Raw genomic sequence first — 24,918 nt, 5'->3', positions numbered from 1 at the left:
CCTCTTGTCATTGGCTCACCAGATGTGTTCAGTTAGCTTACTGTTATATACTATTATATTATTGCACTATTACATATATCACTTTTTTTTTTTTTTTTTTTTTACACTTTTAAGTCACTTAAAACAAATAGACATTTAATTTTCACACTTTTGACTGCGCAGAACTAAGGTGTTTTTATCATCACTATTTACCATCTAGTAGTATAGGATTTATTTAATACCCACTTGAATAAGACCTATATATAAAAATCCAAAGGGGTTTACTGTCCGTTATGGATTTTAAAGCAAAGAAGGAATGGTTGCATGTTCTAACACATTGTATGATTATCCAGCACATGTGGTTGATGTAAAATGTGAATATAGAAACTCTGTCTAAATTGAACAGCTACCTGAATATTAGGACCAGATCAAATGTTTATGAATTGAAACAAAGAAATATGGTCATAACTGCCAACTTGCCTTTACCTTCTGACTAAAGGGACATAAAAAAAAGTCTTAGTACATATTATGTATATAGAGAACTATGAAAGCCAAAAACTACAGTTTTCCATATTACAGCTTTTTTTTTAGTGTCCCTGCAACATACTACGGTGGTTACTTGATTGGTGCAGGATTTATTTGTATCTGGCACTAACTGGGAAGATAAAGGATTTTTGGAGACATGTCTTGTAGGAAGCACCAACATTTTTACTTTAAAGGGCCATGATACCCAAATGTTGAAACACTTGAAAGTGATGCAGCATAGCTGTAAAAAGCTGACTAGAAAATATCACCTGAACATCTCTATGTAAAAAAGAAAGATATTTGACTTCAAATCTCCTAAGTATTCACACCCCACTGTAAAGAACTTTAAGCAGCCAATCAGTATGCCTGTCCTGGGACTTGCAAGGGAGCGTGTCTCATGCACACTCATGTTATTTCCCCCTTCAGTTTAAGGAAGTTTACTATGAAATCTCATGAGATCACAGAAAAACAGTTCATGACATCAGCACTGCCGATTGGCTGCTGTTCATTTTTTTTTTTTTTTAACACACCTGCAGCTGGGCAGTAACTGAAAGCTTTTTACAGAACACTTACTCTGGTAAGCTGATTACATTTTGAGGTAAAATACCTTCCTTTTTACATAGAGATGTTTAGGTGTTATTTTCCTTTCAGCTTTTTACAGTTATGATGCATCACTTTCCGGTGATTTAGCATATGAGTATTATGTCCATTGAAGAGAGAAAAAAAAAAAAAAAAAAAAAAAAAAAAAAAAACACACACACACACACATCTTTATGCAGATATATTTTTTTCTTCCTTAACAACTTTCACTTTTTCCACTTGACACTAACAAGTATTAGCAATTGCATATTTTTACTACTAGCTTCAGTGTTCAGAATATATATTTTTTTATTAAACATAAAAACCTTTTCACAGCCAATAGCCCAGAAGGACCCCTGTGTCCTGCGTACGACAGCATGTCACAGGGCAACCCTGCAGGGCTAATTTATTTTACTATGGTAATCAGCCACAAGTAACAGAGGCGGACGCGCAGCGCATGATCCGAGGAGATCTGCAGAGGGGAAGATAAGCAACGGCGACACCCAACAGTGGGACACACATGTTGCACTGAAGATGACACAGATTAACGAGGACTTCAAAGAGCCAGTGCAGGAAGCTGATGTCAAGTTTTCCATTTATAAACAGAGGCGACTGGAGTACAACAGTCCTACTGCCATGTGTCTAAGAGAAGCACTTTGTTCTGCACATGAAATAAAAACAGATTTCATCCCATTTCATGCTACTGGCATCTGCAGCACATCACACAGCCCAGCATAGGGAGAGAAAGTCTTGTGCATGTGGTATTAGAGTCCCAATTGTGTGTGTATTTATTATATACAATTGTGTGTGTGTATTATATACAATTGTGTGTGTGTTTATTTATTATATACAATTGTGTGTGTGTATTTATTATATACAATTGTGTGTGTGTATTTATTATATACAATTGTGTGTGTGTGTTTATTATATACAATTGTGTGTGTGTTTATTTATATATACACAGTTGTGTGTGTGTGTATTTATTATATACACAATTGTGTGTGTGTATTATATACACAATTGTGTGTATGTATTTATTATATACACAATTGTGTGTGTATTTATTATACACAATTGTGTGTGTGTGTGTATTTATTATATACAATTGTGTGTGTGTATTTATTATATACAATTGTGTGTGTGTATTTATTATATACAATTGTGTGTGTGTGTGTGTGTATTTATTATATACACAATTGTGTGTGTGTATTTATTATATACAATTGTGTGTGTGTATTTATTATATACAATTGTGTGTGTGTATTTATTATATACAATTGTGTGTATTTATTATATACAATTGTGTGTGTATTTATTATATACACAATTGTGTGTGTGTGCATTTATTATATACACAATTGTGTGTGTGTGTATGTATTTATTATATACACAATTGTGTGTGTATGTATTTATTATATACAATTGTGTGTGTATTTATTATATACACAATTGTGTGTGTGTGTATATTTATTATATACAAGTGTGTGTGTGTGTGTGTGTGTGTGTGTGTATTTATTATATACAATTGTGTGTGTGTATTTATTATATACACAATTGTGTGTGTGTGTATTTATTATATACACAATTGTGTGTGTGTGTATTTATTATATACACAATTGTGTGTGTATTTATTATATACACAATTGTGTGTGTGTATGTATTTATTATATACAATTGTGTGTGTATTTATTATATACACAATTGTGTGTGTGTGTGTGTGTGTATTTATTATATACAAGTGTGTGTGTGTATTTATTATATACAATTGTGTGTGTGTATTTATTATATACAATTGTGTGTGTATTTATTATATACAATTGTGTGTGTGTGTGTATTTATTATATACAATTGTGTGTGTGTATTTATTATATACAATTGTGTGTGTGTGTATTTATTATATACAATTGTGTGTGTGTGTGTGTATTTATTATATACAATTGTGTGTGTATTTATTATATACAATTGTGTGTGTATTTATTATATACACAATTGTGTGTGTATTTATTATATACACAATTGTGTGTGTGTGTGTGTGTATTTATTATATACAATTGTGTGTGTGTATTTATTATATACAATTGTGTGTGTATTTATTATATACACAATTGTGTGTGTGTATTTATTATATACACAATTGTGTGTGTGTGTGTATTTATTATATACACAATTGTGTGTGTGTATTTATTATATACACAATTGTGTGTGTATTTATTATATACACAATTGTGTGTGTGTGTGTGTGTGTGTGTGTGTGTATTTATTATATACAAGTGTGTGTGTGTGTGTGTGTATATTTATTATATACAATTGTGTGTGTATTTATTATATACACAATTGTGTGTGTGTGTATTTATTATATACACAATTGTGTGTGTATTATATACACAATTGTGTGTATGTATTTATTATATACACAATTGTGTGTGTATTTATTATATACAATTGTGTGTGTATTTATTATATACAATTGTGTGTGTATTTATTATATACAATTGTGTGTGTGTGTGTGTATTTATTATATACAATTGTGTGTGTGTGTATTTATTATATACAATTGTGTGTGTGTGTATTTATTATATACAATTGTGTGTGTGTGTATTTATTATATACAATTGTGTGTGTGTGTATTTATTATATACAATTGTGTGTGTATTTATTATATACAATTGTGTGTGTATTTATTATATACACAATTGTGTGTGTGTGTGTGTATTTATTATATACAATTGTGTGTGTGTGTGTGTGTGTGTGTGTATTTATTATATACACAATTGTGTGTGTGTGTATTTATTATATACACAATTGTGTGTGTATTTATTATATACAAAATTGTGTGTGTGTGTGTGTGTGTATTTATTATATACAATTGTGTGTGTGTATTTATTATATACAATTGTGTGTGTGTGTATTTATTATATACAATTGTGTGTGTATTTATTATTATATATAATTTAGAATATCTTGCATTAAGAAAAAGGGGAGACAATGTATACTATTCTAAAACACTTTGCAATAAAGGATTCAGACAGAGCATGTGATTTGCAGCAAGTTACTTCTATTATCAAAGTTTCTTTTGTTGAAAACCAGAGGCATATGCTGAAGAGGTGGCCCATTTCTAGAGCACTATATGGCAGCAGTTTTTGAACTATTTGCTGTACTATAGTGCACCAGACACCTCCTCTGTATATGCTATTTTATTTATAAAATATTTTACCAGGAAGGATACATTGAGATTTCTCTCGTTTTCAAGTATGTCCTGGGATCACAAAACATTGCATTGATACAATAGGGTACAATAAAATACAAAAACAATAATAAAAATACACATTATATGCAAACATTTAACATAGAGCAGGTATGAAATATTTATCCATGACAGGAGCATTCTGTTTTGAGATATGTATAGAGGGATCTCTTAAAGGATTTTAGGCTTGGGGAAGTTTTTAAAGTGTGAGGGAGGTCATTCCATAATTGTGGCGCTCTGTAGGAAAAGGAGGATCGAGCTGCTTTTTTTTTGTATTGAGGCAAGCTAAATAATGTGCTGTTATTGGATCGGAGGTTATAGGAGGTGGGAATAGCAGGGGAGAGCATTCTGCTCAGGTAGGGTGGGAGCTTCCCAGAAAGGCTCTTAAAGACAAGGCAGGAAAGATGGAGGGTGCGTCTGGATTCTAGCGACAGCCAGTTTAGTTCTTTTAGCATGTCACAATGGTATGCAGTGTTCTCCCCAGGACCTCTTTAGTGGATGCTGATTTTACTGACCATCTGGCTAAAAATGTAGCCAATATTTGTAAAAAAAAAAAAAAAACGAAGTAATAATACCTAGGTATGCTCAGGAACAGCAATGCACTGCTAAAGTTAGCTCATTGGTTCACCAGATGTGTTCAGCTAGCTCCCAGTAGTGCATTTCTGAATTTACAAGCAATAGCGCAATAATAAAATGTTCTAACACATTACAGTGTTTTCTATGTGCACTTGTGCATTAAAGGGACATTATACACTCATTTTTTCATTGCATAAATGTTTTGTAGATGATCTATTTATAAAGCCCATAAAGTTAGTTTTTTTTAAAATGTATAGTTTTGCTTATTTTTAAAGAACATTGCTCTGATTTTCAGACTCCTAACCAAGCCCTAAAGTCTTATGTGAATACCGTCAGCTACCTTCTCCAGCTTGCTCCTGTTTGTGTAAAGGGTCTTTTCATATGCAAAAGAAGGGGGGAGGGGGGAGTGTCTTATTTGCCCCTTGCAGTGGGCTTTCCAACTACCTTTTCAACAGAGCTAAACTGGAAGCTTCTAAGTACGTTTTTAAACCATTTTATACTGGATTTTTATATCAGTATCTGTGCATCTTATTCTGTATAGTAGTGTCTATTACATGCAGTTATATGAAAATGAGTGTATACTGTCCCTTTAAAGCCTTTTAGGGGCTCATTGTGTATGCGCATGGTGTGTATTTGAACGGTGTATGCGCATGGTGTGAATATGCACACAGTGTATGCGCATGGTGTGAATATGCACGGTGTATGCGCATGGTGTGAATATGCACGGTGTATGCGCATGGTGTGAATATGCACGGTGTATGCGCATGGTGTGTATATGCACACAGTGTATGCGCATGGTGTGAATATGCACACAGTGTATGCGCATGGTGTGAATATGCACACAGTGTATGCGCATGGTGTGAATATGCACACAGTGTATGCGCATGGTGTGAATATGCACACAGTGTATGCGCATGGTGTGAATATGCACACAGTGTATGCGCATGGTGTGTATATGCACGGTGTATGCGCATGGTGTGTATATGCACGGTGTATGCGCATGGTGTGTATATGCACGGTGTATGCGCATGGTGTGTATTTGCACGGTGTATGCGCATGGTGTGTATTTGCACGGTGTATGCGCATGGTGTGTATTTGCACGGTGTATGCGCATGGTGTGTATTTGCACAGTGTATGCGCAGTGTGTATTTGCACGGTGTATGCGCAGTGTGTATTTGCACGGTGTATGCGCAGTGTGTATTTGCACGGTGTATGCGCAGTGTGTATTTGCACGGTGTATGCGCAGTGTGTATTTGCATGGTGTATGCGCAGTGTGTATTTGCATGGTATATGCGCAGTGTGTATTTGCATGGTGTATATGCACAGTGTATGCGCAGTGTGTATTTGCATGGTGTATGCGCAGTGTATGCGCAGTGTGTATTTGCATGGTGTATGCGCAGTGTGTATTTGCATGGTGTATATGCACGATGTATGCGCAGTGTGTATTTGCATGGTGTATGCGCAGTGTATGCGCAGTGTGTATTTGCATGGTGTATGCGCAGTGTATGCGCAGTGTGTATTTGCATGGTGTATATGCACAGTGTATGCGCAGTGTGTATTTGCATGGTGTATGCGCAGTGTATGCGCAGTGTGTATTTGCATGGTGTATGCGCAGTGTATGCGCAGTGTGTATTTGCATGGTGTATGCGCAGTGTATGCGCAGTGTGTATTTGCATGGTGTATGCGCAGTGTGTATTTGCATGGTGTATGCGCAGTGTATGCGCAGTGTGTATTTGCATGGTGTATGCGCAGTGTATGCGCAGTGTGTATTTGCATGGTGTATGCGCAGTGTGTATTTGCATGGTGTATATGCACGATGTATGCGCAGTGTGTATTTGCATGGTGTATGCGCAGTGTATGCGCAGTGTGTATTTGCATGGTGTATGCGCAGTGTATGCGCAGTGTGTATTTGCATGGTGTATATGCACAGTGTATGCGCAGTGTGTATTTGCATGGTGTATGCGCAGTGTATGCGCAGTGTGTATTTGCATGGTGTATGCGCAGTGTATGCGCAGTGTGTATTTGCATGGTGTATGCGCAGTGTATGCGCAGTGTGTATTTGCATGGTGTATGCGCAGTGTGTATTTGCATGGTGTATGCGCAGTGTATGCGCAGTGTGTATTTGCATGGTGTATGCGCAGTGTATGCGCAGTGTGTATTTGCATGGTGTATATGCAGTGTATGCGCAGTGTGTATTTGCATGGTGTATATGCAGTGTATGCGCAGTGTGTATTTGCATGGTGTATATGCAGTGTATGCGCAGTGTGTATTTGCACGGTGTATGCGCAGTGTGTATTTGCATGGTGTATGCGCAGTGTGTATTTGCATGGTGTATGCGCAGTGTGTATTTGCATGGTGTATATGCAGTGTATGCGCAGTGTGTATTTGCACGGTGTATGCGCAGTGTGTATTTGCATGGTGTATATGCAGTGTATGCGCAGTGTGTATTTGCACGGTGTATGCGCAGTGTGTATTTGCATGGTGTATATGCAGTGTATGCGCAGTGTGTATTTGCACGGTGTATGCGCAGTGTGTATTTGCACGGTGTATGCGCAGTGTGTATTTGCATGGTGTATATGCACAGTGTATGCGCAGTGTGTATATGCACAATGTATTCGCACAGTGTGCACACCGCATACTTACCAAACACTTACATAAACACACAGTTTGGCATCATTTTGGTGTGGTGATAAAGGGGGGGGGGGGGGGAATTTGCAGAAATGTTCTTGAGGAGTCAGGCAAGGTTTATTTATTTGCCTTTATAGAGAATTAACTAATCTGAAATACTCATGAGATGACAGTAAGATTTTAGGAGTGTGGCTCCCGGTCGCCCAGGACTTGTCAATTCTAGGTTTCCTGTATTTACATTCTCATTTCTGTTGACATTATAAGATATCTGTCATTATATGAACCGCTGGCATATTGCAAAACAAACCTAATATGCATGTAAGCCAGATAGCTTACACATGATATACATTGTAAATAATCATTGTTGTTGGGCTCTGAAGTCTACAAAAGGTACACATTTTTAACTACAACATTTATATGTACTTGTTCAGCCAATTCAGGACTATGCAGAGAATCAGTTCTGTTCTAGCGCCTAAAAATGCAGCATGGGACTGCATCCTCCTTACAACAAGGGACTGCTACAACAAGAGACTGCATCCTCCTTACAACAAGAGACTGCATCCTCCTTACAACAAGAGACTGCATCCTCCTTACAACAAGAGACTGCATCCTCCTTACAACAAGAGACTGCATCCTCCTTACAACAAGAGACTGCATCCTCCTTACAACAAGGGACTGCATCCTCCTACAACAAGGGACTGCTACAACAAGAGACTGCATCCTCCTTACAACAAGGGACTGATACAACAAGAGACTGCATCCTCCTTACAACAAGAGACTGCATCCTCCTTACAACAAGAGACTGCATCCTCCTTACAACAAGAGACTGCATCCTCCTTACAACAAGAGACTGCATCCTCCTTACAACAAGAGACTGCTACAACAAGAGACTGCATCCTCCTTACAACAAGAGACTGCATCCTCCTTACAACAAGAGACTGCATCCTCCTTACAACAAGAGACTGCATCCTCCTTACAACAAGGGACTGCATCCTCCTTACAACAAGGGACTGCATCCTCCTACAACAAGGGACTGCATCCTCCTACAACAAATGTACAAGTATATTAACTGAGAATAAATGAGTTTAAGAGAACAAACAAGCAGTGACCTAAGTTACTTTCATAGCTCAGGAAAAATACCAGGGAATTAGCAAAGCAAACAAGTAGATGAACGATAAAGCAGAGACAAGCTTGCTGAGCACAGGCTGGTTTCTAGTCTCAGATTGCAATACTTTCTATAGAAGAATAGCTATAAGAGACACAGGAGTCACCCAGTCGGGACACAAGACCACATGGTACAGACCTCATCTCAAGCGGTCACAAAAGACAGAGAACATGAAATATTGAAGGGATACTAACCTCAAAATGTATAACCATAAATGTTTAATGAGTCCAGATTTTCCTGTAATCTAACTCCAAACTCAAACCCTGCAACATGCTACATAGCGATTGTTTGGTCAATGCAGAAGCGCATTGATACCGGTCTGTAACTGGCCACAGTAAGGAGATAAGATGAAGACCACTAAAGACATTCTTACAAACAAGAAAGAAAAAAAAAAGACAATATAGAATGCTAATAAAATATACATCACCGATCTTATTACACAATTATATATATATATATATATACATACACACACACACATATACATACACACACTTCAACCTCATTACACTGTATTTAGCACTTAGATCGTTAATGTTGGGAACAGGAAGTACAGTTACATATACAGCTCTGGAAGTCCTGTCGTTACAACAGAAAGAACTAGAAGTAAATACAAACAAACCTGCCCCATACGGAAGCTTCCGTATAGGGAGCATGCTGGTGTCTAACATTGCAATACAGCGCTAGTACTTGCATTTAGATCTATGCATTAGCGGCCATCTGAAGTGTTCTTGACTAAAGACAAGAGGAAAATGATATTGAGTAGGAGATAAATATAGCTGTACACTATACATAAATAAAAGGAAGTTGCGTGACTAAATAAAAAAAAAAAAACCTTCACACTTGTTATCAGAGGGGTTTAGTGCAGGGCTCAAGACAATTTTGTTAAAAAAGGGACATAAAATGGACACTAAACCAAATTTTTTTTCTTTAATGATTCAGACAGAACATGCAAGTTTAAGCAACTTTCTAATTTACTCTTACTATCAATTTTTCTTCGCTCTCCTGCAATCTTTATTTTAAAAAAAAGCAGGAATTTAAAACTAAGGAGCCATCCCATTTTAGGTTCAGCACCATAGATAGTGTTTGCTTATTGGTGGCTGACATTTAGCAAACCAATAAGCAAAAATAACCCAGGTTCTGAACAAAAAATGGGCCGGCTCCTATGCTTTACATTCCTGCTTTTCAATAAAGATACCAAGAGAACAAATAAAATTTGATAATAGGAGTAAATTAGAAAGTTGCTTAAAATTGCTGCTCTGCCTGAATCATTAAAGAACAAATTTGGGTTTAGTGTGCCTTTAAACACTAAATACATTTTATAACCATAGTATTGAGGTTATACCCCGCCTCCCTCTAGTCATGGGTGCTGAGTAGCTGACATGTTGAAATCTAATTTTCACTGCTGATGAGTTTGCACAATTGCAGTAACCATCCTTCAGATACCTGCAGCGTAACCTAGGTTCCAATATGGCAGCACCCATGATTAGGGTAATTCAGAACTAAGAGGCCTATAAAGGATCCAGATGCACTAGGCTAAATTTTAGCTGTGGCTTCTGAGGGTGGGGGCAGATGGTCCTAGTTTTAAGGTGCCAGTGGCTCCCTGTCACCAGGGATTGTCAGATCCCGGTTTAGTGTCCCTTTAAGAATAGAACTAAAAGTATTTTCGGGAGAACTCATAGCTTTTTTTGAACAGGACACAACCAGCAGTTGCTGCTCAGGAGTAGAATGGTTTAGAGAAACCAATTTAAATATAACATGTCCCAACCAATTAAGAGTATTTCATTTTTGTATCAGTGTCCCTTTAATAAAAAGGAAAGCTAGAGCCTTCATCAGAAAACATAACAAGGAATTCAAAAACAACTATAACGAACAAGAAATGTGCAAAATGAAAATCACTAGATGCTTTATCTAATTCACAGCACAAGTCTGATGTATAATCACAACTTAAATAAAATGCCACTTGAAGGAATTAAAAGGGACAGTTCACCCCAAAATGTTATCCCCTTTAAATTGCTCCCAATGATTTATTTTACCTGCTGGAGTGTTTTAAATTGTTTACAAATAGCTCCTTTACCACTATTTTGGCATTTGAAATAGCTGATTTAGCTTGTGGTTTCCCAACCTATACTGAAAGTTTCTATACTGGAGTATAATTCTATTGAATAGCCTAAGTAAACACAGCCAGCAGAAGAGATTACACCCTCAGTGGGGGGCAGGGCAATTAAGTAATAATATGATAATTTTCCATTGTTCTCTCCAAGTATTGAGCTTTGATTTTCTATACAAATAAGATAAGGAAGCAAGTCTGTGTACATAAAGTGATAATATAATGAGATCTGATATTACCAAAAGCTCAACCCATTGTAATAGGCTGTGGTTTAAAAAGCACAAAACCAGCTACTTCATGTACACAAATAAACCGAAAAATGCAATTTATCATAAATTTTATACTCTGCAGCTGGTAGAACAAGTCATTGAAAACACATTCATATAAAAACAATTTTATAGTGTACTGCCCCTTTAATAAAGACAAAAAGAAGAAAATTGAATGATCATGAACTAATTATATCAAGTCTTAAACACATTCATCACACAAGTCATCATTGTTAGATTTAGGGTTAAACCAAGGGCGCTGCAATCACTAGATCATTGTTTTCTTGGTTTCTAGAAAGGTAAAACTAATGCAATTATCTATTGCCTCTTCTACAGAAGCATTAGGTAAACTGTCCATAAAATATAAGTTTGTTGTGTAAGGTAAAAGGAACAGTCAACACTGATATGCATAATCAACACATGCAAGATAACAAGACAATGCAATAGCACTTAGTCTGAACTTCAAATGAGTAGTAGATTTTTTTCTGACAATTTTAAAAAGTTATGTCTTTTCCACTCCCCCTGTACCATGTGACAGCCATAAACCAATCCCAAATGCATACTTGTACCATGTGACAGCCATCAGCAAATCCCAAATGCATACACGTTTATTCTGCACATGCTCAATAGAAGCTGGTGACTCAAAAACTTTAAATATAAAAAGACTGTGCACCTTTTGTTAATGGAAGTAAATTAGAAAGTTGTTTACAATTGCTGCTCTATCTGAATAATGAAAGTTTAATTTTGACTTGAATGTCCCTTTAACAAATCTATCTACAGACAGATGTAAAAAAAGTAATGTGTGAAATCAGACACTAAACATCCTAGGGTCTTATCCGGGGGGGGGGGGGGGGGGAAATCAGCTTCTTATACCTGTGGCTCATTTATAACACTGCAAATGCAATTTAGAGAGCAGCTTTCTAACCTCCAAAGCAGTTTAAAATCCTCCTGGACATAGATGATTGATAACCCCTGGTCTAGTGCTATTGGTGGTGCAAGAGCAGGAAGCAGAATAACGGCCTTGAATTTCGCCAGCAGATGCTGCATCCCTGAAGACGACTGCAGGTGGACAGGTTTCCTGTCTGAGAACATGTCTTCCCACAACTTCTTAAATAAGATAATGATTGTTTTTGGAAAACCATTTGTTCCTATAGAATACATTACAGTGCAATTTATTAATTGGACATTAAGTTTTGTTTTTATAATATAATATATATATATATATCTATACACACACATACACATAGTATTTATTCCACAACCAAGCACTGCACAGCAAAAGGTCTCTCTAAAAAAATAATAATAACAGTGCTATTTAAAACTTATTCTGATAATGCACAAATTTCCATTGCTTTGTATTCCTGGGACACAACTCTTAAAAAGCCTCAGATATAAAAGTAGTTCCTGCACTAACTAAGCGATCACTGTGAAGCATGTTGCAGATTCAGGTATATGAATAGTATCTGATGCAGCCCAGTCTCTCCAGAGCGGTGTAAAAATAGCATATTTCAGTGGTAAGTTATAGAAAATGCATGTGAAATAACTAATGAAAGCATAATGGTTTGGTTTTTTTTTAACTATACATGGTTAACCATTTCACAGATAGTTTAGTTATAACGTCCCTTTAAGTAATAAAGTAGCCAAAAGGGACAAAATAAAAAAATAAATATGTTTTAATAAAACAGTAACTTCTTGTGTAGTTTAAACCTATTATCCCCCAAACAAATATCATAAACTGAACACATTATCCATCATGTGACTTCATTACTGTACCCCATCATTGTGTTATGTGCAGGACAGAGCCAAAAAACCCTTGATTGCCAATCAGTGGCTTCCAAAGTTTCAGAAAAAAAGTGTCCACCCCAGTCTCAATGTCTGGACTTCATCCAGAATGTTCATTTATCTATAAAAATGATATTAAATGTTTGTCTTTTTTCCTGTACTTTCAAAAAAAAAAAAAAAAAAAAAAAAAAAAACACTACTACTACTACTACTAATGAGAATAATAATTAAAGGGACACTGAACCCAAATTTTTTCTTTCATGATTCAGATAGAGCATGCAAATTTAAGCAACTTTCTAATTTACTCCTATTATCAATTTTTCCTTTGTTCTTTTGCCTTCTTTTTCAAATAAAGAAAGCATCTAAGCTATTTTTTGGTTCAGGACCATGGAAAGCACTTGTTTATTGGTGGGTGAATGTATCCACCAATCAGCACGAACAACACAGTGTGTTCACCAAATATGGGCCGGCATCTAAACTTACATTCTTGCATTTCAAATAAAGATACCAAGAGAATGAAGAAAATTAGAAAGTTGCATGCTCTATCTGAATCACGAAAGAAACAAATTGGGTTCAGTGTCCCTTTAAGATTCCCTTAGACGACAGGAACACATCCTGATCCTATCTACCCTATGGTCTGGTGGTGCAGACATGCCCTGTTAGTTTCAAAATCAATAAACAGCTTCAATTAAGATTTTTAATGCACATTTAATACAAACTAAAATCTCTATATTGTAAACAGCTTCTTCATATGGATGTCAGAGATGCGTTTTGATACGGTCCCTTTACATATTTGGTTCCAAAGAATAAAGCATGAAAAAGACACGTCTGATGTGCACAGAGCGTTGGAATCGCATAAACAATTCAAAGAAATTTCATTAGCAGACTGTAATGTAACATAAATCAAACTAAAGGTTTGTTTGCTAAAGGAAGGAGGGGAAGAAGGTAAGAAACCCCACATAGGGATAGAAGGAATGTTGATTATCAACTTGTCACATCTTCCTGTTTTTTTTGTTTTTTTTAACTGCTGTGGCTAAGGAGGTGAGGACATCAAGGAGAACCAAAACCAAACAGGTATGTAGGTCAGGGGAGCAGAAATGGCCAATTACAGCAGCAAGTGATTTATTGGTTCTTTAACAAATTTAAAAAGGTAAACAAAATCTGCAATAAGAGAATGCTGTAATGATACTCATCTATATCTAGGTTAGAATTTCTCTGCAGGTAAATAAAAGTCACCTACCTGAATGGCAGAGCATTGCTCCTCTGGAGTAGACTTTGTGTTTAACACCTTTGCAGATGTTAAACACATAGTTAGAGTCAGCTCTAGAGCAGAAATGCACTGCTGGGACCTAGCCAAACACACTGAATGAGCCAATAACAAGAAGCATATCTGTGTAACCACCAATCACCAGTTAGTTCTGAGAACTGCATAGCTTAAAGTGATGGTAAACTCCCCCCTTTATAAAAACAGAGTCAGAGTTTTCATGATATTTAGATACATTTTAATTAGTTGTAATGAGCTAATAACTTTTTAATATAGACATGAAACTCAAATTTCCTGCGCTCCGCCGCCCAGTTCAAAAGTAACATTTTCTATGAGCTATATGTTTGAATTGTTGTCCAATCAGCACTCTAGCTACAAGAAAAGGCACCCAAAGTGGAGATCGCTGATTGGAGAAAAGATCAAATATTTAGCTCACAGACAAATTGACTTTTAAAGTGGGCGGTGACTTTGAGTTTCATATTTAATAGTATCCAATTAGATCTATAATAAGTTATAGCGCAACTCCAGCTAAAATATCACTAACATTCCAGATCCAATTTTATAAAAAGGAGAGAGTTTACATTTGTAGCTCCTAACCTGCCCTGAAAATGTGTGCATTAAAGTATGGTAATTATAAAGCAAATTATTAGGGAGGTAGACAAAAGCAAATATCTATACAGATAAATAGTTTCATTTTGTAACCAGGGCTGTTGCATCACAGACATCTGATGCCAGAGTTGTTTGTTTTTTCTTTGGAAACCGCTCCTTGTATTCTTGTGAAAACTTTTAGAGACACCAACCACCCTCACCCTCTGTAACGGAGCTCAGGTCTGTACCTCGAAAATACTCCAAAACAGTCAACATGGCAATAGCATCTCTATCTAAAGTAGAAAGGATTAGTTCTTTTGAAAGACACCTAGTTTCCTGACAAAGTGAAGCCAAACAGCATTATTGTTATCGTTATTTGTAAAGCACCAACAGATTTGGCTGCAAGGCACAGAAGAATTAGAGAGCCCAACTAGATCACAATCCTAGGTAGGTAGCGTGCACATGCCGAAGCACTACATGACAGGAAATAGCGCTGCTCTCTAGCGCTCTTGTTAATATATACTTTGGAACAAGAAATATATTACAAAGTTGCAAAACAAACTTTCAGGACAATTTATAGAGCCCCAGATTTCTCTGCACTTGAATATCGCTTTAAAGGGACACTGAACCCAATTTTTTTCTTTTGCGATTCAGATAGAGCATGCAATTTTAAGCAACATTCTAATTTACTACTACTATTATCAAATTTTCTTCATTCTCTTGGTATGTTTATTTGAAAATCAAGAATCTAAGTTTAGATGCCGGCCCATTTCTGGTGAACAAACTGGGTTGTCCTTGCTGATTGGACAGCACCAATAAAAAAAGTGCTGTCCATGGTTCTGAACCAAAAGTTTGCTGGCTCCTTAGCTTAGATGCCTTCTTTTTAAAATAAAGATAGCAAGAGAACGAAGAAAAATTGATAATAGGAGTAAATTTGAAAGTTGCTTACAATTGCATGCTTTATCTGCATTACAAAAGAAAAAATTTGGGATCAGTGTCCCTTTAAAGTGAAGGTCAATTTTCAACAATGAGTGCCCGGTTTTTAAAAATACTTTTAAAAACAGGGGCACTTTCATTGATGAAAATTTACATTGCACCGGATTTTAGAAATACTTACCTTTTGCTTCTGCAAAGCCGGATCGATGATCCCCCCCCTTCTTCTTCCTGCTGTACAACCACAGCAATGACGAAACCGGCTTCCTCCAATCACAGCCGGGCATCAGGAGATGGACACTCTGGGGTGCAAGCCATGATTGGAGGAAGCCGGTTTTGTCATTTCTGACGTCAGTACAGAGGAACCAATAAAAAAGTGCTGTCCATGGTACTGAACCAAAAGTTTGCTGGCTCCTTAGCTTAGAAGCCTTCTTTTTAAAATAAAGATAGCAAGAGAACGAAGAAAAATTGATAATAGGAGTAAATTTGAAAGTTGCTTACAATTGCATGCTTTATCTGCATCACAAAAGAAAAAATTGGGGATCAGTGTCCCTTAAAAGTGAAGGTCAATTTTCAACAATGAGTGCCCGGTTTTTAAAAATACTTTTAAAAACAGGGGCACTTTCATTGATGAAAATTTACATTGCACCGGATTTTAGAAATACTTACCTTTTGCTTCTGCAAAGCCGGATCGATGATCCCCCCCCCTTCTTCTTCCTGCTGTACAACCACAGCAATGACGAAACCGGCTTCCTCCAATCACAGCCGGGCATCAGGAGATGGACACTCTGGGGTGCAAGCCATGATTGGAGGAAGCCGGTTTTGTCATTTCTGACGTCAGTACAGAGGAACTGAGGCTGGGATCGCCGATCCGGGTTTGCAGAAGTAAAAAGGTAAGTATTTCTACAAATCCGGTGCAATGTAAAATTTTCATTAATGAAAGTGCCCCTGTTTTTAAAAGTATTTAAAAACCGGGCACTCATTGCTGAAAATTGACCTTCACTTTAATCTTCAGGCCAGTAGACTACAACAATGTTTTCCCCTAACGAAGTAGCAACACTGCACTCTCAAGCAGGAGAAACAAAAAGCTGAGTGAGGAGTAATGTTCACAACATTTATGAAGAGGTTGCATAATCAACAAATGCATGATAAAAAGACAATGCAATGCTAGATTTATCAAGCTACGGCGAACAGGGGCATACATAGCATTGCACAAGAATGCAATTTTGCGCTCTTGTGCAGCGCGGGCAGGAGCTGTCAATTTTCCCGGTCAGACGAGACTGGGGAGATTGAAATAAAAAGGTGGCGAAGAAGTTAGGGAAGCAGCGATCTGATGAGCACTGCTTCATACATACGGACTGCAAGTTCTCTTGTGAGAACTTGCAGTCTTAGGGGCACGAAGCATTTGATAAATCGACCCCTTAGTCTGAACTTCAAATAAGTAGTAGATTTTTTTCTGACAAATGTAAAAGTTATGTCTATTTCCAATCTCCCTTTATCATGTGACAGCCATCAGCCAATCACAAAATGCATATAAACATATTCTGTAATTTCTTGCCCATGCTCAGTAGGAGCTGGCGAGTCTAAAATGTTAAATATAAAAAGATTGTGCACATTTTGTTAATTGAATTGTTAAAGTTGTTTAAAATTGTTGCTCTATCGGAATCATGAAAGTTTCATTTTGACTTGAGCGTCCCTTTAACCATAGTTTTAAGAACCACTGAGAGACAGGAAACCACTTCCTAAAATAACAGGTTCCTGACCTTGACTCAAACACATATGCCAAAAAAAAAATAAAAGATTCTCCCGCTTTTTAAGGTTTGTTTCTGCATTTTTGTAGCATCAGACAAGCCAGGGCAGAACCTCCCCACTGAATCTCTCAGAGCCTGTAAGATTTACTTTCACACTCAGTATTAGATTTCAGCCGTGACTCTAACAGGAAATCTGATTTCACTATCAGCAAAACTAAACTTCCCCTTTCAGCAGCAGGTGCAATAATCGCCATAGTTTATAAAAAAAGCACAAAAAGCAGAATTATTTCCATTCACAATCAGCACAGTTTCTTTTTTTTCTTCCCTTAGAAAATGATACAGTATGTTGTGATTTTGCCTGTGCCAGTTCTAGACTGAAAAACATTTAAAACTGTTGAAAGAAGAGAGTCTGATTGGAAAACAGCAGTATCTTGTAATGTTTTGGGATTCTAGTAACTTAGTGCCTGTTTTGTTCCTCTCAACTACATGAAGCGCACAAATGCTGAGCAGCCAACACATCCGTTAGGCATGCAAGATAGCTGTTAACCCCATTGCAGCCAACTGATGATGCCGGTTGAAAATTCCTCCTATACAGAAATTTTGATACTGCAGTTTTGAGTTTATAAAAGCTATGAAATTAAAAAAAACACAACAGTAGGAATCAGCTTTACAGTTAGGAATGGGAAAGAAAAAGACCCCAGCCTATTTAAAAGGGTGCTCCTGTTGCAGCTTTGAATACAATTATCTTATCAGCAGCAGACCCTTATTGGCTGAGACTCACCTTTATGAAAAAGCAGGATGCATACATTTTTTACAGAGTTTCATGGGCTGGTTAGTCAAAAAAAACAACTTGATTCATCATAAAAATAATAATAATTTTATATTTGAAAAGGTCTTTTCTTTTATAGTTATTTGGTTTATGTTACATTTACCCATGCAGTGATAGTGGGATCATACCTTTATTTAGCCCTCTGACCCGAATTTATACAACGTGGAGACATTCTAAACATGTCCTATGTCACTTGTAGAGTGTGTGTGTGTGTGTGTGTGTGTGTGTGTTTTGGTTCAGACCCTGGACAGCACTTGTTTATTGGTGGGTGAATTTATCCACCAATCAGCAAGAACAACCCAGGTTGTTCACCAAAAATGGGCCGGCATCTAAACTTACATTCTTGCTTTTCAAATAAAGATACCAAGAGAATGAAGAAAATTTGAAAATTGCTGTTCTATCTGAATCACAAAAGAAAAGAAAAAATTTGGGTTCAGTGTCCATTTAATTCATTGCATATGATTTAGCCCTTGGCTGCCAGTGAAGACTACACTGTACGGCTACGGAGCAAAAAAAGTATGTGTCCAGATGCTATGCTGAAATAACAGACAACCAAATACAGTAGAACTGAAAAACGGACAAATACGCAATAGAATTACTTACTTTGAATTAAGCAGTACAATATTTTCAGGCAAATTTGAAAGTTAATCTAATTTTCCCTCCCCCTGTATCATGTGACAGCCAATGACAAAATGCACATAATGCACATATACGCATACACAGTCACATATACGCATACAGTCACATATACGCATGCACAGTCACATACACGCATGCACAGTCACATACACAGTGTACTTTTGCAAATGATCAGTTGGAGCCTCTGAAAGTGTGCAAATAAAAAGAATGTGGATGCCCTGATAATGGAATGCAACCTTTTATTTTTTTTAATATTGACTTTACTGGCCTTTTAAACTATTGAATCTCACATAGCCGGGGCAATCAGTAGTACCTGCCCTAAGTGTCATAGGTATCAAATAGCATCCTGTGCAGTCTCCCATAAAAAATGTCTTCAGCTGAGAAGATTTGCAATGTTTTCAGCTTCACTGGACAAGGGGTCAGGTTTCCAGTCACTGTGCCAGCCTTTGGCAAATGTAACTTACATATGAATTAACTGTGTGGTTTAGTGTTACTTTGCAGAAAATGTGCCAAAAAAAAAAAAAAAAAAATTCTGATATTTTTGTTTTTCCTGACAAGAGAGGTGAGATGGACACTCTGCATTACAGGGTTGTGCATTAGTGCCACAGTCAATGCCAGGTCTAGAGAGCAGGAGTACTTGCTATGCCTCACAAGGAAGGCCAAAGAAAAAACAAACATGGTATTACTTTCATTATTAGTGCCATGCTTGAGAAGTGTCTGACCACCACTAGAACTGTGCGGCCCTTATTAGCCAATGAGCAAACGTGTTGTGAACAAACATACACTTCCTGTTTCAAGTACAGTTCTTTGGAACATGAGACTAGCACTGGGTTTGTTTGTTTTTAAATAAGAAACACAAGATGTGATTAATGTCCCTTTAAACTGGTTTACCTTTTATCTTTCTTGATAAAAAAAAAATCATAATGTACTTAGGTGAAGATACTTTCAACATGGGCTAGGTTCTCTCTCCCTCCCCACAAACTAGGTGGTTGATTTCTGCTGCTGCCTTTCATTTTAAAAGGTTTTCTATATCAAATACTGCAGTATTTACATTTACAATATACAAGTGACAGTTAAAACAGGAAAAATAAGCTATTTGAGATGAACAATAAAGACAATGGAGCTTTTTGCAAACAATTTACTACACATATATAAAATGAATGATTGTGATAACATCACACACCAATATCCCTTAAAGAAGAATTAGCCTTAAACATTTACCGGCATTTTATCAAATCCCAAGCAACCCTAATCATATACTATATATATATATATATATTAAAAAAACAAAAACTAAAGCCCTCACTTCCTCTATTCATAGATATTTTGGATTTTTCTGGAGCTCATGTCCTGGATTTATTTTTTGGTGGGGGTAACGATAAACAAATTGAACGCTTATAAAAAGCAGCGTAGAAATTAGGATGAGAGAGTTTAGTATTTGAATAAGAGACATGTCACCAGGGTTTAAACAGATTCAGTCTATTGTGAGGGTGCAAATAAAGACCTATTGTTCTCTCTGTTCAGCAGCACTGAGCCAAAAACAAAAGGATTTAGAGTATTAAAAAAGACAGAAATGGTTTACAAACCATGTGAGACTGAAGCAGCACAATATAGGTGTTAATTTAATGGTGTTAACAAATGTGCTACTCTGTCTACAAAATAATACAGTGACAACATGTCAACAGGGGGGCGTCTGGTTTGCTTTCTTGTACCAGGGCTACAAATGACTTGGCCCAGTGGGTATCTTCCAGCACCGCCCAGCTGAATTACTAGGACCTGAATGTGGCATAAAAATAAATGTTTCCTGGATCCAGTGCAATTCTGCCAGGGGATTAAAGAGTTAATATAGTAGAGACACAACAAATGATGAACTTTATTAAAGGGACAATGTAATCCGCTTTAATTTGTTCCCAGTTATCAATTTTACCTCCTGTAGTCTGTTGGCTCAGAAATATCTAATTTACCTTTATTTTTCCACTTGAAATGACTGGTTTTGCCTGTGGCATCCTACCTATACTGAAAGTTTCTATTCTTAAATATTGGCTATAGAAAAGCTGTGTAAACATTGCCAGCAGAAGAAATTACACTCCCAGTGGGGGCTAGGAGAAATGAGCAATACACTGTTCATTTTCAACTGTTCTCTCTAAATATTGGGCTTTGGTTTACAGACAGTTAACAAAGATGTGTTTGTGTACAGAAAGTGGTAAAATAAGGAAATATTTTTCTGCAAAATTCACCCATTTAGGGCTAGATTCGGATAGGGATAGAAGTTGAGCACTAGTTTAATTGGGCGTGCGATAAATGACCAGCCATTACAAGAGGTCAGACTAAATGCCACCCCCACCCCAAAAAAAAAAAAAGTGTGGTGGCCTTTTGTAAATAAAAAAAAACATTAACTTTTTTTTATTTAAAAAAAAAAAAAAAAAACACTTCACTAAGCAGGGGTTAAATGGAGCAGGTGTGGGGTGTTAGAAAAAAAACGGCACTGAAAAGTGCCTTTACATTGCGGTCTATGGGGACTGTGTGTTCCCTATACATATATATTTATGCATTAATATGTATATATACACATAAGTGAATATTCATATATATTTAAACTTGATTCCCATTGCTGCACAACTTAACCCCTTCGCTGCACTAGTTCTTATACCGTGTCTCACGGCATGAAAACGAGGCTCCCATAGACGCCTATGGAAGTGCGCTCTCATGAGTGCAAAGCTTCCCTGCAATGCGAACGCGAGGTTGTGTTTGCATTGCTCCTTACTTGTAATACCAGCGCACATTTGCGTGTACTGGTATTACTAAGTTGAGTGCAAATATCGCTTTCGCGGAAGTGATATTTTGTGCTCCAAGTGTAATCTGACTTCAAAGAACAAAATCAGCCATTTCATATACACATAAACCTGAAGAAGCAATTTCTCATAAATTTTAAACTCTGCAACCGGTATAACAAATCACTGGAAACACAATTATTATTATTTCGCCTGCTTTTCCTGTAATGTAACTGAAAATCGCAGCCTTTAAACTCCCACCAGAAAGGCTGGAGCACATTCTGTGGAATGCTGAACCCTGACACTTCTTTATGCTGTAATTGGTTGAAAGGTACAGAGTTTGTTTATATTTGTTCCTAATTGGCTGCAGCAAAGGAAGTAAGATCAATAACATTCAAGGGGTGTGTCCCAGAACAACAAAACAGTTTAAAAGCTGATAAAAATATTTATTATGCATGAATTAAAAATACTTTTATGAAATGGAACACTTTATTTTTACACTAGAATGTTCATTTAAAGGGCTATGAAACCCAATTTGTTTCCTTTCATAATTTAGATGGAGAATGGTATTTCAAATTACTTTTCATTTTCTTCTTATCCTTTGTAGAAAACAATACCTATGTATGCTCAGGAGCAGAAATGCATTACTGGGAGCTAGCTGCTCATTAGTGACTGCATATATGTCTCTTGTCATTGGCTCACCAGATGTGTTCAGCTATCTCCCAGTTGTGCATTACAGCTCCTTTAACAAAGGATACTAAGAGAATGCTGCACATTTAATAAAAGAAGTAAAGGGGATACTTGTTTAAAAGATTGTATGCTCTGAATCCCGACAGGATTTTTTGGGATTTTATAGCCCTTTAACTTGGCTGCCACAGAGGTCTGCAAGTCGAGCAGTGAAAGCATTAAAATATCATTTATAAAACCTTTTCTTAAAGGGACATGAAACCCAATATTTTTATTTCATGATTTAAGAAGAACATACTATTTTAAACAACTTTCTAATTAACTTCTATAAATTAAATTATTCTTCATTCTCTTTGTATAATTTGTTAAAAAAAAAAAAACGAGTGAGCCAAAGACAAATCGATTATATTATTATAAAATATATATATATATATATATATATATATATATATATATATATGTTGCTCCTGAGCTTACCTAGATAAAGGATAACAAGAGAAGGAAGCAAAGAAATCGAAGTAAAATGGACAGTTGTTTAAAACTGTATGCTCTGTCTGAATCATAAAATGTCTACTTATGACTTTACTGTCCCTTTAAGCTACCTGTGAAACAGAAGGACTCGCCTATTAAAAGGTTTAAGGAAATAATCTCATGTAACCTGTCTGAGTCAGATCAGTCTGATGTAACTGAAGACAAAAGAGTTCATAGACCCCATAACCAGCTCTGAGTCAGGTATGACAGCACTCGAGCTCTGACGTTAGATTTTTAATTACAAAATAACTTTCACACACACACCTGACATCAAATAAAAATACTATAGAGAGAGTGTTATTGCTGTTAGCTATAAAGATGCATTATATATATATATATATATATATATATATATACATATACTAATAATAATTACTTCCTCATTTCAGTACACTTTAGCTTTTTTTTGTCCACTCATCTCCGCTGACAGCAGCAGAATAGCCAGTGCCAGGGATCAGTTCCAACTCAAGTATCTGTTGAGAAATCACCCATCTGACCACACCTACAATACACTGTGGGGGAGCAGTTAGTTTTCAGTTTAGCAACTTCCAGCCCACCAAGGAACATCTTCATTATTCTGCAATAACCAGACACCAGGCCTCAGTGCACTTGCTTCCACAACAGCACAGCCAAAAGCCTCTCTCCGCCCCGCAGTCAAGTACAACCTTCCCCACCTATCCCAAGCACTCGGATAAACCACTAACTTCTCATTATTGTCTACCATGTTAACCATTTATAGCTAAATTAATTGCATTCCATTGCCAGGGTGCTCCCACTTGCAGCAGGGTGTAATAAGAAACTTCCAGGAGAGGCTACTCAATCTAGTTCTTTAGCAGAAGGCTCTGCAGACTAGTAATTACATAAAATAATATCATCTAAATATAAACAACATGCTGCAAGTTATTACTTGCACTCTGTGTATAGATGTAAATAAAAGGCTGTGCACCTGCTTGAGACTTCAGTAGTTCTATTAAACAGTAGTTACAAGAGAATGGGGCACCCTGTATAAGGGGTGAATGTTTATTTATAACTTCCTTAGTAACACAACAGTGCTGCAACCCTATCTAGTAAGCAGTAAAGGATTTAAATTAAAATATAGCTGAGACAAAGCAATGGCTACTTTACTGATTTAATAGTTAATTTCTCATGTTGTACATGTGAATTCTTTGCCACAAATTGTCAATCAAAAAAACTTTCCATTGGTCTTCCAAGGTTTGTGGTGCACTGAAATAGCTCTGTGAACCAATAAAACTGGGGCACAAAAAGACCAGAGCACCTCTGATGCCCTTGTTATGAATATAGTTCCATTACATAAAGAAATAACATTGTCAGCTCCTTGCTATTGTGTCATTACTAGACTGCAATGGTGCTTAAATAATAATAATAAAATAATCATACACACTATAGCTGCTATTTTGAAAATACAACTTGTCAAATCACATTGCTTGGCAAACAAATGTTAGTTTTAATAAAAAATACACACAGGTCAATATCACCAGGAAATAAATGTGCTCATTTAGATGGATTTGGTAGAGATCCTTATGCTGTGAGATCAGGGTCACTGGTTATGTATTAGGGTTGCCAGTGGGAGTTTTATATGATGTAACACCCAGGGGTAATTTCTTGGGAAGAGTAGCAGAGAAAATGCAGCACAACTCAGTAAAGGGATTAGTAAAGGAGTTGTATATCAGCTTATTCAGAACAAGTGCAGTGTTGATGGAAGATTAGTTGGTTGGAAAACAAAGCACTGAGTTTACCTGAAACTTTATGATGTGGAGTAAAAAGTTACCTAAATATATAAATTGTACAGACACTGCTGTTGCCTGATCATAAACAGGAATTGTAGACATTATTTGTTCTTGTGTTTTGGAAGTTGCAAATCTAAAGGCAGAAGCTGTTTTTCAGAAGTGTTTGTGTGCATTATTAGTTCAATACAATGTATATCTACATATTGCAAAAAACACACACACACACACACACACACACACATATATATATATATATAAAATTGCAATATGTAGATATACATTGTATTTAACATATATATATATATATATATATATATATATAT

At 36.5% G+C, this 24,918-nt stretch overlaps 1 protein-coding gene across 1 annotated transcript in view; it reads right to left on the bottom strand.

Moving 5' to 3' along the window:
* Positions 1 to 24,918, bottom strand: part of KCNK5 (potassium two pore domain channel subfamily K member 5) — a 59,640-nt gene that overhangs the window by 34,088 nt on the left and 634 nt on the right. The gene's annotated exons all lie outside the window — the stretch shown is intronic.

Source organism: Bombina bombina, chromosome 4 (genome assembly GCF_027579735.1).
Source record: "Bombina bombina isolate aBomBom1 chromosome 4, aBomBom1.pri, whole genome shotgun sequence".
In the NCBI taxonomy this organism is placed as follows: domain Eukaryota; kingdom Metazoa; phylum Chordata; class Amphibia; order Anura; family Bombinatoridae; genus Bombina; species Bombina bombina.
This window is presented reverse-complemented; position numbering and strand designations above follow the sequence as displayed.